The following is a 13,371-nucleotide window of genomic DNA, read 5'->3' as shown; positions in this document are numbered from 1 at the left end:
TTGTACTTATCGTCTGCAAAACTATGTCGCGTGCTGCGGTATGCGGAGAAACTAAAAGCACCGTAGTAGAACACAGATGAAGCTTCTAAGTTGATGTAATAGCCAGTAAGAAGTAGTACAATTCAAGTTTTAGGTATTGATTGTTGACTTTTTAGCTGGTTTTGGTGCCTTGGACATGAGCTAGGACCTTAATATTCTGCATGAAAGGAGGACTAGCAGCCGAGTTGCACGGGAGAATGTGAAAAGTGTTCATATGTAGTAAAAACCTTAGAAATCCGTCTGTTTTCGTCATTTGTTATCGAATCGACTTAAGGCCAGATCGTCACATTGGCCGCTCTTCTCTCTGAAACGCTTGTACTTATCGTCTGCAAAGCTATGTCGCGTGCTGCGGTATCCGGAGACACTGCACTCACCATAGTAGAACACAGTTCAAGCTTCTATGTTGATGTAATAGCCAGTAAGAAGTAGTACAATTCAAGTTTTAGGTATCGATTATTGACTTTTTAGCTGGCTTTGGTGCCTTGGACATGAGCTAGGACCTTACGATTCTGCATGAAAGGAGGACTGGCAGCCGAGTTGCAGGGGAGAATGTGAAAAGTGTTCATATGTAGTAAAAACCTGAGAAATCCGTCCGTTTTCGTCATTTGCTATCGCATCGACTTAAAGCCATATCGACACATTGGCCGATCTTCTCTCTGAAACGGTTGTACTTATCGTCTGCAAAGCTCTGTCGCGTGCTGCGGTATGCTGAGACACTACAAGCACCATAGTAGAACACAGATGAAGCTTCTAAGTTGATGTAATAGCCAGTAAGAGGTAGTACAATTCAAGTTATAGGTATTGAATATTGATCTTTTAAACTGGCTTTGGTGCCTTGGACATGAGCTAGGACCTTAAGATTCTGCATGAAAGGAGGGCTAGCAGCCGAGTTGCACGGGAGAATGTGAAAAGTGTTCATATGTAGTAAAAACCTGAGATATCCGTCCGTTTTCGTCATTTGTTATTGAATCGATGTAAAGCCAGATCGTCACATTGGCCGCTCTTCTCTCTGAAACGGTTGTACTTATCGTCTGCAAAGCTATTTCGCGTACTGCGGTATTCGGAGACACTAAAAGCACCACAGTAGAACACAGATGTAGCTTCTAAGTTGATGTAATATCCAGTAAGAAGTAGTACAATACAAGTTTTAGGTATCGATTATTGACTTTTTAGCTGGCTTTGGTGCCTTGGACATGAGCCGTTACCTTAAGATTCTGCATGAAGGGAGGACTAGCAGCCGAGTTGCACGGGAGAATGTGAAAACTGTTCAAGTGTAGTAAAAACCTGAGAAATCCGTCCGTTTTCGTCATTTGTTATCGAATCGACTTAAAGCCAGATCGTCACATTGGCCGCTCTTCTCTCTGAAACGGTTGTACTTATCGTCTGCAAAGCTATGTCGCGTGTTGCCGTAGGCGGAAACAGGAAAAGCACCATAATAGAACACAGATGAAGCCTCTAAGTTGATGTAATAGCCAGTAAGAAGTAGACCAATTCAAGTTTTAGGTATCGATTATTGACTTTTTAGATGGCTTTGGTGCCTTGGACATGAGCTAGGACTTTAAGATTCTGCATAAAAGGAGGACTAGCAGCCCAGTTGCACGGGAGAATGTGAAAAGTGTTCATATGTAGTAAAAACCTGAGACATCCGTCCGTTTTCGTCATTTGTTATCGAATTGACTTAATGCCAGATCGTCACATTTTCCGCTCTTCTCTCTGAAACGGTTGTACTTATCGTCTGCAAAGCTATGTCGCGTGCTGCGATATGCTGAAACACTAAAAGCACAATAGTAGATTACAGATCAAGCTCCTAAGTTGATGTAATAGCCAGTAAGATGTAGTACAATTCAAGTTTTAGGTATTGAATATTGACCTTTTAGCTGGCTTTGGTGCCTTGGACATGAGCTAGGACCTTAAGATTCTGCATGAAAGGAGGACTAGCAGCCGAGTTGCACGGGAGAATGTGAAAAATGTTCATATGTAGTAAAAAAATGAGACATCCGTCCGTTTTCGTCATTTGTTATCGAATCGACTTAAAGCCACATCGTCACATTGGCCGCTCTTCTCTCTGAAACGGTTGTACTTATCGTCTGCAAAACTATGTCGCGTGCTGCGGTATGCGGAGAAACTAAAAGCACCGTAGTAGAACACAGATGAAGCTTCTAAGTTGATGTAATAGCCAGTAAGAAGTAGTACAATTCAAGTTTTAGGTATTGATTATTGACTTTTTAGCTGGTTTTGGTGCCTTGGACATGAGCTAGGACCTTAATATTCCACATGAAAGGAGGACTAGCAGCCGAGTTGCACGGGAGAATGTGAAAAGTGTTCATATGTAGTAAAAACCTTAGAAATCCGTCCGTTTTCGTCATTTGTTATCGAATCGAGTTAAAGCCAGATCGTCACATCGGCCGCTCTTCTCTCTGAAACGGTTGTACTTGTCGTCTGCAAAGCTATGTCACGTGCTGCGGTATGCGGAGACACTAAAATTACCACAGTAGAACACAGATGAAGCTTCTAAGTTGATGTAATAGCCAGTAAGAAGTACTACAATTCAAGTTTTACGTATTGAATATTGACCTTTTTGCTGGCTTTGGTGCCTTGGACATGTGCTAATACCTTAAGATTCTGCATGAAAGGAGGACTAGCAGCCGAGTTGCAAGGGAGAATGTAAAAAGTGTTCATATGTAGTAAAAACCTGAGAAATCCGTCCGTTTTCGTCATTTGTTATCGAATCGACTTAAAGCCAGATAGTCACATTGGCCGCTCTTCTCTCTGAAACGGTTGTACTTATCGTCTGCAAAGCTATGTCGCGTACTGCGGTATTCGGAGACACTAAAAGCACCATAGTAGAACACAGATGAAGCTTCTAAGATGAAGTAATAACCAGTAAGAAGAAGTAAAATTCAAGTTTTAGGTATCGGTTATTGACTTTTCAGCTGGCTTTGGTGCCTTGGACATGAGCTAGGACCTTAAGATTCTGCATGAAAGGAGGACTAGCAGCCGAGTTGCACGGGAGAATGTGAAAACTGTTCAAGTGTAGTAAAAACCTGAGAAATCCGTCCGTTTTCGTCATTTGTTATCGAATCGACTTTAAGCCAGATCGTCACATTGGCCGCTCTTCTCTCTGAAACGGTTGTACTTATCGTCTGCAAAGCTATGTCGCGTGCTGCGATATGCTGAAACACTAAAAGCACAATAGTAGAATACAGATCAAGCTTCTAAGTTGATGTAATAGCCAGTAAGATGTAGAACAATTCAAGTTTTAGGTATTGAATATTGACCTTTTAGCTGGCTTTGGTGCCTTGGACATGTGCTAGGACCTTAAGATTCTGCATGAAAGGAGGACTACCAGCCGAGTTGCACGGGAGAATGTGAAAAATGTTCATATGTAGTAAAAAAATGAGACATCCGTCCGTTTTCGTCATTTGTTATCGAATCGACTTAAAGCCACATCGTCACATTGGCCGCTCTTCTCTCTGAAACGGTTGTACTAATCGTCTGCAAAACTATGTCGCGTGCTGCGGTATGCGGAGAAACTAAAAGCACCGTAGTAGAACACAGATGAAGCTTCTAAGTTGATGTAATAGCCAGTAAGAAGTAGTCCAATTCAAGTTTTAGGTATCGATTATTGACTTTTTAGATGGCTTTGGTGCCTTGGACAAGAGCTAGGACTTTAAGATTTGCATAAAAGGAGGACTAGCAGCCCAGTTGCACGGGAGAATGTGAAAAGTGTTCATATGTAGTAAAAACCTGAGACATCCGTCCGTTTTCGTCATTTGTTATCGAATTGACTTAAAGCCAGATCGTCACATTTTCCGCTCTTCTCTCTGAAACGGTGGTACTTATCGTCTGCAAAGCTATGTCACGTGCTGCGGTATGCGGAGACACTACAAGCACCATAGTAGAACACAGATGATGCTTCTAAGTTGATGTAATAACCAGTAAGAAGTAGTACAATTCAAGTTTTAGGTATCGGTTATTGACTTTTTACCCTTCTTTGGTGCCTTGGACACGAGCTAGGAACTTAAGATTTTGCATGAAGGAGGACTAGCAGCCGAGTTGCACAGGAGAATGTGAAAAGTGTTCATATGTAGTAAAACCTGAGAAATACGTCCGTTTTCGTCATTTGTTATCGAATCGACTTAAAGCCAGATCGTCACATTGGCCGCTCTTCTCTCTGAAACGGTTGTACTTATCGTCTGCAAAGCTATGTCGCGTGTTGCCGTAGGCGGAAACAGGAAAAGCACCATAATAGAACACAGATGAAGCCTCTAAGTTGATGTAATAGCCAGTAAGAAGTAGTCCAATTCAAGTTTTAGGTATCGATTATTGACTTTTTAGATGGCTTTGGTGTCTTGGACATGAGCTAGGACTTTAAGATTCTGCATAAAAGGAGGACTAGCAGCCCAGTTGCACGGGAGAATGTGAAAAGTGTTCATATGTAGTAAAAACCTGAGACATCCGTCCGTTTTCGTCATTTGTTATCGAATTGACTTAATGCCAGATCGTCACATTTTCCGCTCTTCTCTCTGAAACGGTTGTACTTATCGTCTGCAAAGCGATGTCGCGTACTGCGGTATGCGGAGACACTAAAAGCACCATAGTAGAACACAGATGATGCTTCTAAGTTGATGTAATAGCCAGTAAGAAGTAGTACAATTCAAGTTTTAGGTATCGGTTATTGACTTTTTACCCTTCTTTGGTGCCTTGGACACGAGCTAGGAACTTAAGATTTTGCATGAAGGAGGACTAGCAGCCGAGTTGCACGGGAGAATGTGAAAAGTGTTCATATGTAGTAAAACCTGAGAAATACGTCCGTTTTCGTCATTTGTTATCGAATCGACTTAAAGCCAGATCGTCACATTGGCCGCTCTTCTCTCTGAAACGGTTGTACTTATCGTCTGCAAAGCTATGTCGCGTGCTGCGGTATGCTGAGATACTGAAAGCACCATAGTAGAACACAGATGAAGCTTCTAAGTTGATGTAATAGCCAGTAAGAAGTAGTACAATTCAAGTTTTAGGTATTGAATATTGACCTTTTAGCTGGCTTTGGTGCCTTGGACATGAGCTAGGACCTTAAGATTCTGCATGAAAGGCGGACTAGCAGCCGAGTTGCACGGGAGAATGTGAAAAGTGTTCATATGTAGTAAAAACCTGAGAAATCCGTCCGTTTTCGTCATTTGTTATCGAATTGACTTAAAGCCAGATCGTCACATTGGCCGCTCTTCTCACTGAAACGGTTGTACTTATCGTCTGCAAAGCTATGTCGCGTGCTGCGGTATGTGGAGACACTAAAAGCACCTTAATAGAACACAGATGAAGCTTCTAAGTTGATGTAATACCCAATAAGAAGTAGTACAATTCAAGTTTTAGGTATCGAATATTGACTTTTTAGCTGGCTTTGGTGCCTTGGACATGAGCTAGGACCTTAAGATTCTGCATGAAAGGAGAACTAGCACCCGAGTTGCACGGGAGAATGTGAAAAGTGTTCATATGTAGTAATAACCTGAGAAATCCGTCCTTTTTCGTCATTTGTTATCGAATCGACTTAAAGCCAGATCGTCACATAGGCCGCTCTTCTCTCTGAGACGGATGTACTTATCGTCTGCAAAGCTATGTCACGTGCTGCGGTATGTGGTGACACTAAAATCACCGCAGTAGAACACAGATGAAGCTTCTAAGATGATGTAATATCCAGTAAGAAGTAGTACAATTCAAGTTTTAGGTATCGATTATTGACTTTTCAGCTGGCTTTGGTGCATTGGACATGAGCTAGGACCTTAAGATTCTGCATGAAAGGAGGACTAGCAGCCGAGTTGCACGGGAGAATGTGAAAAGTGTTCATATGTAGTACAAACCTGAGAAATCCGTCCGTTTTCGTCATTTGTTATCGAATCGACTTAAAGCCAGATCGTCACATTGGCCGCTCTTCTCTCTGAAACGGCTGTACTTACCGTCTGCAAAGCTATGTCGCGTGCTGCGGTTTGCGGAGACACTAAAATCACCATAGTAGAACACAGATGAAGCTTCTAAGTTGATGCAATAGCCAGTAAGAAGTAGAACAATTCAAGTTTTAGGTATCGATTATTGACTCTTTAGCTGGCTTCGGTACCTTGGACATGAGCTAGGACCTTAAGATTCTGCATGAAAGGAGGACTAGCAGCCGAGTTGCACGTCAGAATGTGAAAAGTTTTCATATGTAGTAAAAACCTGAGAAATCCGTCCGTTTTCGTCATTTGTTATCGAATCGACTTAAAGCCAGATGGTCACATTGGCCGCTCTTCTCTCTGAAACGTTTGTACATATCGTCTGCAAAGCTATGTCGCGTGCAGCGGTATGTGGAGACACTAAAATCACCATAGTAGAACACAGATGAAGCATCTAAGTTGATGTAATAGCCAGTAAGAAGTAGTACAATTCAAGTTTTAGGAATCGATTATTGACTTTTTAGCTAGCTTTGGTGCCTTGGACATGAGCTAGGACTTTAAGATTCTGCATGTAAGGAGGACTAGCAGCCGAGTTGCACGGGAGAATGTGAAAAGTGTTCATATGTAGTAAAAACCTGAGAAATCCGTCCGTTTTCGTCATTTGTTATCGAATCGACTTAAAGCCAGATCGTCACATTGGCCGCTCTTCTCTCTGAAACGATTGTACTTATCGTCTGTAAAGCTATGTCGCGTGCTGCGGTATGCGGAGACACTAAAAGCACCATAGTAGACCACAGATCAAGCTTCTAAGTTGATGTAATAGCCAGTAAGAAGTAGTACAATTCAAGTTTTAGGTATTGATTATGGACCTTTTAGCTGGCTTTGGTGCCTTGGACATGAGCTAGGACCTTAAGATTCTGCATGAAAGTAGGACTAGCAGCCGAGTTGCACGGGAGAATGTGAAATGTGTTCATATGAAGTAATAACCTGAGAAATCCGTCCTTTTTCGTCATTTGTTAGCGAATCGACTTAAAGCCAGATCGTCACATTGGCCGCTCTTCTCTCTGAAACGGTTGTACTTATCGTCTGCAAAGTTATGTCGCGTACTGCGGTATTCGGAGACACTAAAAGCATCATAGTATAACACAGATGAAGCTTCTAAGATGATGTAATAGCCAGCAAGAGGAAGTACAATTCAAGTTTTAGGTATCGGTTATTGACTTTTTAGCTGGCTTTGGTGCCTTGGACATGAGCTAGGACCTTAAGATTCTGCATGAAAGGAGGACTAGCAGCCGAGTTGCACGGGAGAATGTGAAAAGTGTACATATGTAGTACAAACCTGAGAAATCCGTCCGTTTTCGTCATTTGTTATCGAATCGACTTAAAGCCAGATCGTCACATTGGCCGCTCTTCTCTCTGAAACGGTTCTACTTATCGTCTGCAAAGCTATGTCACGTGCTGCGGTATGCTGAGACACTAAAAGCACCATAGTAGAACACAGATGAAGCTTCGAAGTTGATGTAATAGCCAGTAAGAAGTAGTACATTTCAAGTTTTAGGTATCGAATATTGACTTTTTAGCTGGCTTTGGTGCCTTGGACATGAGCTAGGACCTTAAGATTCTGCATGAAAGGAGGACTAGCAGCCGAGTTGCACGGGAGAATGTGAAAAGTGTTCATATGTAGTAATAACCTGAGAAATCCGTATTTTTTCGTCATTTGTTATCGAATCGACTTAAAGCCAGATTGTCACATTGGCCGCTCTTCTCTCTGAAACGGTTGTACTTATCGTCTGCAAAGCTATGTCACGTGCTGCGGTATGCGGAGACACTAAAAGCACCATAGTAGAACACAGATGAAGCTTCTAAGTTGATGTAATACCCAGTAAGAAGTAGTACAATTCAAGTTTAAGGTATCGATTATTGACTTTTTAGCTGGCTTTGGTGCCTTGGACATGAGCTAGGACCTTAACATTCTTCATGAAAGGAGGACTAGCAGCCGAGTTGCACAGGAGAATGTGAAAAGTGTTCATATGTAGTAAAAACCTTAGACATCCGTCCGTTTTCGTCATTTGTTATCGAATCGACTTAAAGCCAGATCGTCACATTGGCCGCTCTTCTCTCTGAAACGGTTGTACTTGTCGTCTGCAAAGCTATGTCACGTGCTGCGGTATGCGGAGACACTAAAATCACCACAGTAGAACACAGATGAAGCTTCTAAGTTGATGTAATAGCCAGTAAGAAGTAGTACAATTCAAGTTTTAGGTATTGAATATTGACCTTTTTGCTGGCTTTGGTGCCTTGGACATGTGCTAGGACCTTAAGATTCTGCATGAAAGGAGGACAAGCAGCCGAGTTGCACGGGAGGATGTGAAAAGTGTTCATATGTAGTAAAAACCTGAGAAATACGTCAGTTTTCGTCATTTGTTATCGAATCGACTTAAAGGCAGATCGTCACATTGGCCGCTCTTCTCTCTGAAACGGATGTACTTATCGTCTGCAAAGCTATGTCGCGTACTGCGGTATTCGGAGACACTAAAACCACCATAGTAGAACACAGATGAAGCTTCTAAGATGATGTAATAGCCAGTAAGAAGAAGTACAATTCAAGTTTTAGGTATCGGTTGTTGACTTTTTAGCTGGCTTTGGTGCCTTGGACATGAGCTAGGACCTTAAGATTCTGCATGAAAGGAGGACTAGCAGCCGAGTTGCACGGGAGAATGTGAAAAGTGTTCATATGTAGTACAAACCTGAGAAATCCGTCCGTTTTCGTCATTTGTTATCGAATCGACTTAAAGCAGATCGTCACATTGGCCGCTCTTCTCTCTGAAACGGTGGTACTTATCGTCTGAAAAACTATGTCGCGTACTGCGGTATTCGGAGACACTAAAAGCACCATAGTAGAACACAGATGTAGCTTCTAAGATGATGTAATAGCCAGTAAGAAGTAGTCAAATTCAAGATTTAGGTATCGATTATTGACTTTTTAGCTGGCTTTCGTGCCTTGGACATGAGCTAGGACCTTAAGATTCTGCATGAAAGGAGGACTAGCAGCCGAGTTGCATGGGAGAATGGGAAAAATGTTCATATGTAGTAAAAAAATGAGAAATCCGTCCGTTTTCGTCATTTGTTATCGAATCGACTTAAAGCCAGATCGTCACATTGGTCGCTCTTCTCTCTGAAACGGTTGTACTTGTCGTCTGCAAAGCTATGTCACGTGCTGCGGTATGCGGAGAAACTAAAATCACCACATTAGAACACAGATGAAGCTTCTAAGTTGATGTAATAGCCAGTAAGAAGTAGTACAATTCAAGTTTTAGGTATTGAATATTGATCTTTTTGCTGGCTTTGGTGCCTTGGACATGTGCTAGGACCTTAAGATTCTGCATGAAAGGAAGACTAGCAGCCATGTAGCACGGGAGAATGTGAAAAGTGTTCATATGTAGTACAAACCTGAGAAATCCGTCCGTTTTCGTCATTTGTTATCGAATCGACTTAAAGCCAGATCGTCACATTGGCCGCTCTTCTCTCTGAAACGGTTGTACTTATCGTCTGCAAAGCCATGTCGCGTACTGCGGTATTCGGAGACACTAAAAGCACGATAGTAGAACACAGATGAAGCTTCTAAGATGATGTAATAGCCAGTAAGAAGAAGTACAATTCAAGTTTTAGGTATCGGTTATTGACTTTTTAGCTGGCTTTGGTGCCTTGGACATGAGCTAGGACCTTAAGATTCTGCATGAAAGGAGGACTAGCAGCCGAGTTGCACGGGAGAATGTGAAAAGTGTTCATATGTAGTACAAACCTGAGAAATCCGTCCGTTTTCGTCATTTGTTATCGAATCGACTTAAAGAAGATCGTCACATTGGCCGCTCTTCTCTCTGAAACGGTGGTACTTATCGTCTGCAAAACTATGTCGCGTACTGCGGTATTCGGAGACACTAAAAGCACCATAGTAGATCACAGATGTAGCTTCTAAGATGATGTAATAGCCAGTAAGAAGTAGTCCAATTCAAGATTTAGGTATCGATTATTGACATTTTAGCTGGCTTTCGTGCCTTGGACATGAGCTAGGACTTTAAGATTCTGCATAAAAGGAGGACCAGCAGCCCAGTTGCACGGGAGAATGGGAAAAGTGTTCATATGTAGTAAAAACCTGAGAAATCCGTCCGTTTTCGTCATTTGTTATCGAATCGACTTAAAGCCAGATCGTCACATTGGCCGCTCTTCTCTCTGAAACGGTTGTACTTATCGTCTGCAAAGCTATGTCGCGTGCTGCGGTATGCTGACACACTAAAATCACCATAGTAATACACAGATGAAGCTTCGAAGTTGATGTAATAGCCAGTAAGAAGTAGTACAATTCAAGTTTTAGGTATCGAATATTGACTTTTTGCTGGCTTTGGTGCCTTGGACATGAGCTAGGACCTTAAGATTCTGCATGAAAGGAGGACTAGCAGCCGAGTTGCACGGGAGAATGTGAAAAGTGTTCATATGTAGTAATAACCTGAGAAATCCGTAATTTTCGTCATTTGTTATCGAATCGACTTAAAGCCAGATCGTCACATTGGCCGCTCTTCTCTCTGAAACGGTTGTACTTATCGTCTGCAAAGCTATGTCACGTGCTGCGGTATGTGGTGACACTAAAATCACCGCAATAGAACGCAGATGAAGCTTCTAAGATGATGTAATATCCAGTAAGAAGTAGTACAATTCAAGTTTTAGGTATCGATTATTGACTTTTCAGCTGGCTTTGGTGCATTGGACATGAGCTAGGACCTTAAGATTCTGCATGAAAGGAGGACTAGCAGCCGAGTTGCACGTCAGAATGTGAAAAGTGTTCATATGTAGTACAAACCTGAGAAATCCGTCCGTTTTCGTCAATTCTTATCGAATCGACTTAAAGCCAGATCGTAACATTGGCCGCTCTTCTCTCTAAAACGGTTGTACTTATCGTCTGCAAAGCTATGTCGCGTGCTGCGGTATGCGGAGACACTAAAAGCACCATAGTAGAACACAGATGAATCTTCTAAGTTGATGTAATACCCAGTAAGAAGTAGTACAATTCAAGTTTTAGGTATCGATTATTGACTTTTTAGCTGGTTTTGGTGCCTTGGACATGAGCTAGGACCTTAAGATTCCGCATGAAAGGAGGACTAGCAGCCGAGTTGCATGGGAGAATGTGAAAACTGTTCATATGTAGTAAAAAAATGAGAAATCCGTCCGTTTTCGTCATTTGTTATCGAATCGACTTAAAGCCAGATCGTCACATTGGTCGCTCTTCTCTCTGAAACGGTTGTACTTGTCGTCTGCAAAGCTATGTCACGTGCTGCGGTATGCGGAGACACTAAAATCACCACATTAGAACACAGACGAAGTTTCTAAGTTGATGTAATAGCTAGTAAGAAGTAGTACAATTCAAGTTTTAGGTATTGAATATTGATCTTTTTGCTGGCTTTGGTGCCTTGGACATGTGCTAGGACCTTAAGATTCTGCATAAAAGGAGGACTAGCAGCCCAGTTGCACGGGAGAATGTGAAAAGTGTTCATATGTAGTAAAAACCTGAGACATCCGTCCGTTTTCGTCATTTGTTATCGAATTGACTTAATGCCAGATCGTCACATTTTCCGCTCTTCTCTCTGAAACGGTTGTACTTATCGTCTGCAAAGCGATGTCGCGTGCTGCGGTATGCGGAGACACTAAAAGCACCATAGTAGAACACAGATGATGCTTCTAAGTTGATGTAATAGCCAGTAAGAAGTAGTACAATTCAAGTTTTAGGTATCGGTTATTGACTTTTTACCCTTCTTTGGTGCCTTGGACACGAGCTAGGAACTTAAGATTTTGCATGAAGGAGGACTAGCAGCCGAGTTGCACGGGAGAATGTGAAAAGTGTTCATATGTAGTAAAACCTGAGAAATACGTCCGTTTTCGTCATTTGTTATCGAATCGACTTAAAGCCAGATCGTCACATTGGCCGCTCTTCTCTCTGAAACGGTTGTACTTATCGTCTGCAAAGCTATGTCGCGTGCTGCGGTATGCTGAGACACTAAACGCACCATAGTAGAACACAGATGAAGCTTCTAAGTTGATGTAATAGCCAGTAAGAAGTAGTACAATTCAAGTTTTAGGTATTGAATATTGACCTTTTAGCTGGCTTTGGTGCCTTGGACATGAGCTAGGACCTTAAGATTCTGCATGAAAGGCGGACTAGCAGCCGAGTTGCACGGGAGAATGTGAAAAGTGTTCATATGTAGTAAAAACCTGAGAAATCCGTCCGTTTTCGTCATTTGTTATCGAATTGACTTAAAGCCAGATCGTCACATTGGCCGCTCTTCTCACTGAAACGGTTGTACTTATCGTCTGCAAAGCTATGTCGCGTGCTGCGGTATGTGGAGACACTAAAAGCACCTTAATAGAACACAGATGAAGCTTCTAAGTTGATGTAATACCCAATAAGAAGTAGTACAATTCAAGTTTTAGGTATCGAATATTGACTTTTTAGCTGGCTTTGGTGCCTTGGACATGAGCTAGGACCTTAAGATTCTGCATGAAAGGAGAACTAGCACCCGAGTTGCACGGGAGAATGTGAAAAGTGTTCATATGTAGTAATAACCTGAGAAATCCGTCCTTTTTCGTCATTTGTTATCGAATCGACTTAAAGCCAGATCGTCACATTGGCCGCTCTTCTCTCTGAGACGGATGTACTTATCGTCTGCAAAGCTATGTCACGTGCTGCGGTATGTGGTGACACTAAAATCACCGCAGTAGAACACAGATGAAGCTTCTAAGATGATGTAATATCCAGTAAGAAGTAGTACAATTCAAGTTTTAGGTATCGATTATTGACTTTTCAGCTGGCTTTGGTGCATTGGACATGACCTAGGACCTTAAGATTCTGCATGAAAGGAGGACTAGCAGCCGAGTTGCACGGGAGAATGTGAAAAGTGTTCATATGTAGTACAAACCTGAGAAATCCGTCCGTTTTCGTCATTTGTTATCGAATCGACTTAAAGCCAGATCGTCACATTGGCCGCTCTTCTCTCTGAAACGGCTGTACTTACCGTCTGCAAAGCTATGTCGCGTGCTGCGGTTTGCGGAGACACTAAAATCACCATAGTAGAACACAGATGAAGCTTCTAAGTTGATGCAATAGCCAGTAAGAAGTAGAACAATTCAAGTTTTAGGTATCGATTATTGACTCTTTAGCTGTCTTCGGCACCTTGGACATGAGCTAGGACCTTAAGATTCTGCATGAAAGGAGGACTAGCAGCCGAGTTGCACGTCAGAATGTGAAAAGTGTTCATATGTAGTAAAAACCTGAGAAATCAGTCCGTTTTCGTCATTTGTTATCGAATCGACTTAAAGCCAGATGGTCACATTGGCCGCTCTTCTCTCTGAAACGTTTGTA

The sequence above is a fragment of the Schistocerca gregaria genome, unplaced genomic scaffold, assembly GCF_023897955.1.
Source record: "Schistocerca gregaria isolate iqSchGreg1 unplaced genomic scaffold, iqSchGreg1.2 ptg000356l, whole genome shotgun sequence".
NCBI classification, from domain to species: Eukaryota; Metazoa; Arthropoda; class Insecta; order Orthoptera; family Acrididae; genus Schistocerca; species Schistocerca gregaria.
Note: the sequence above shows the minus strand (reverse complement) of the source record.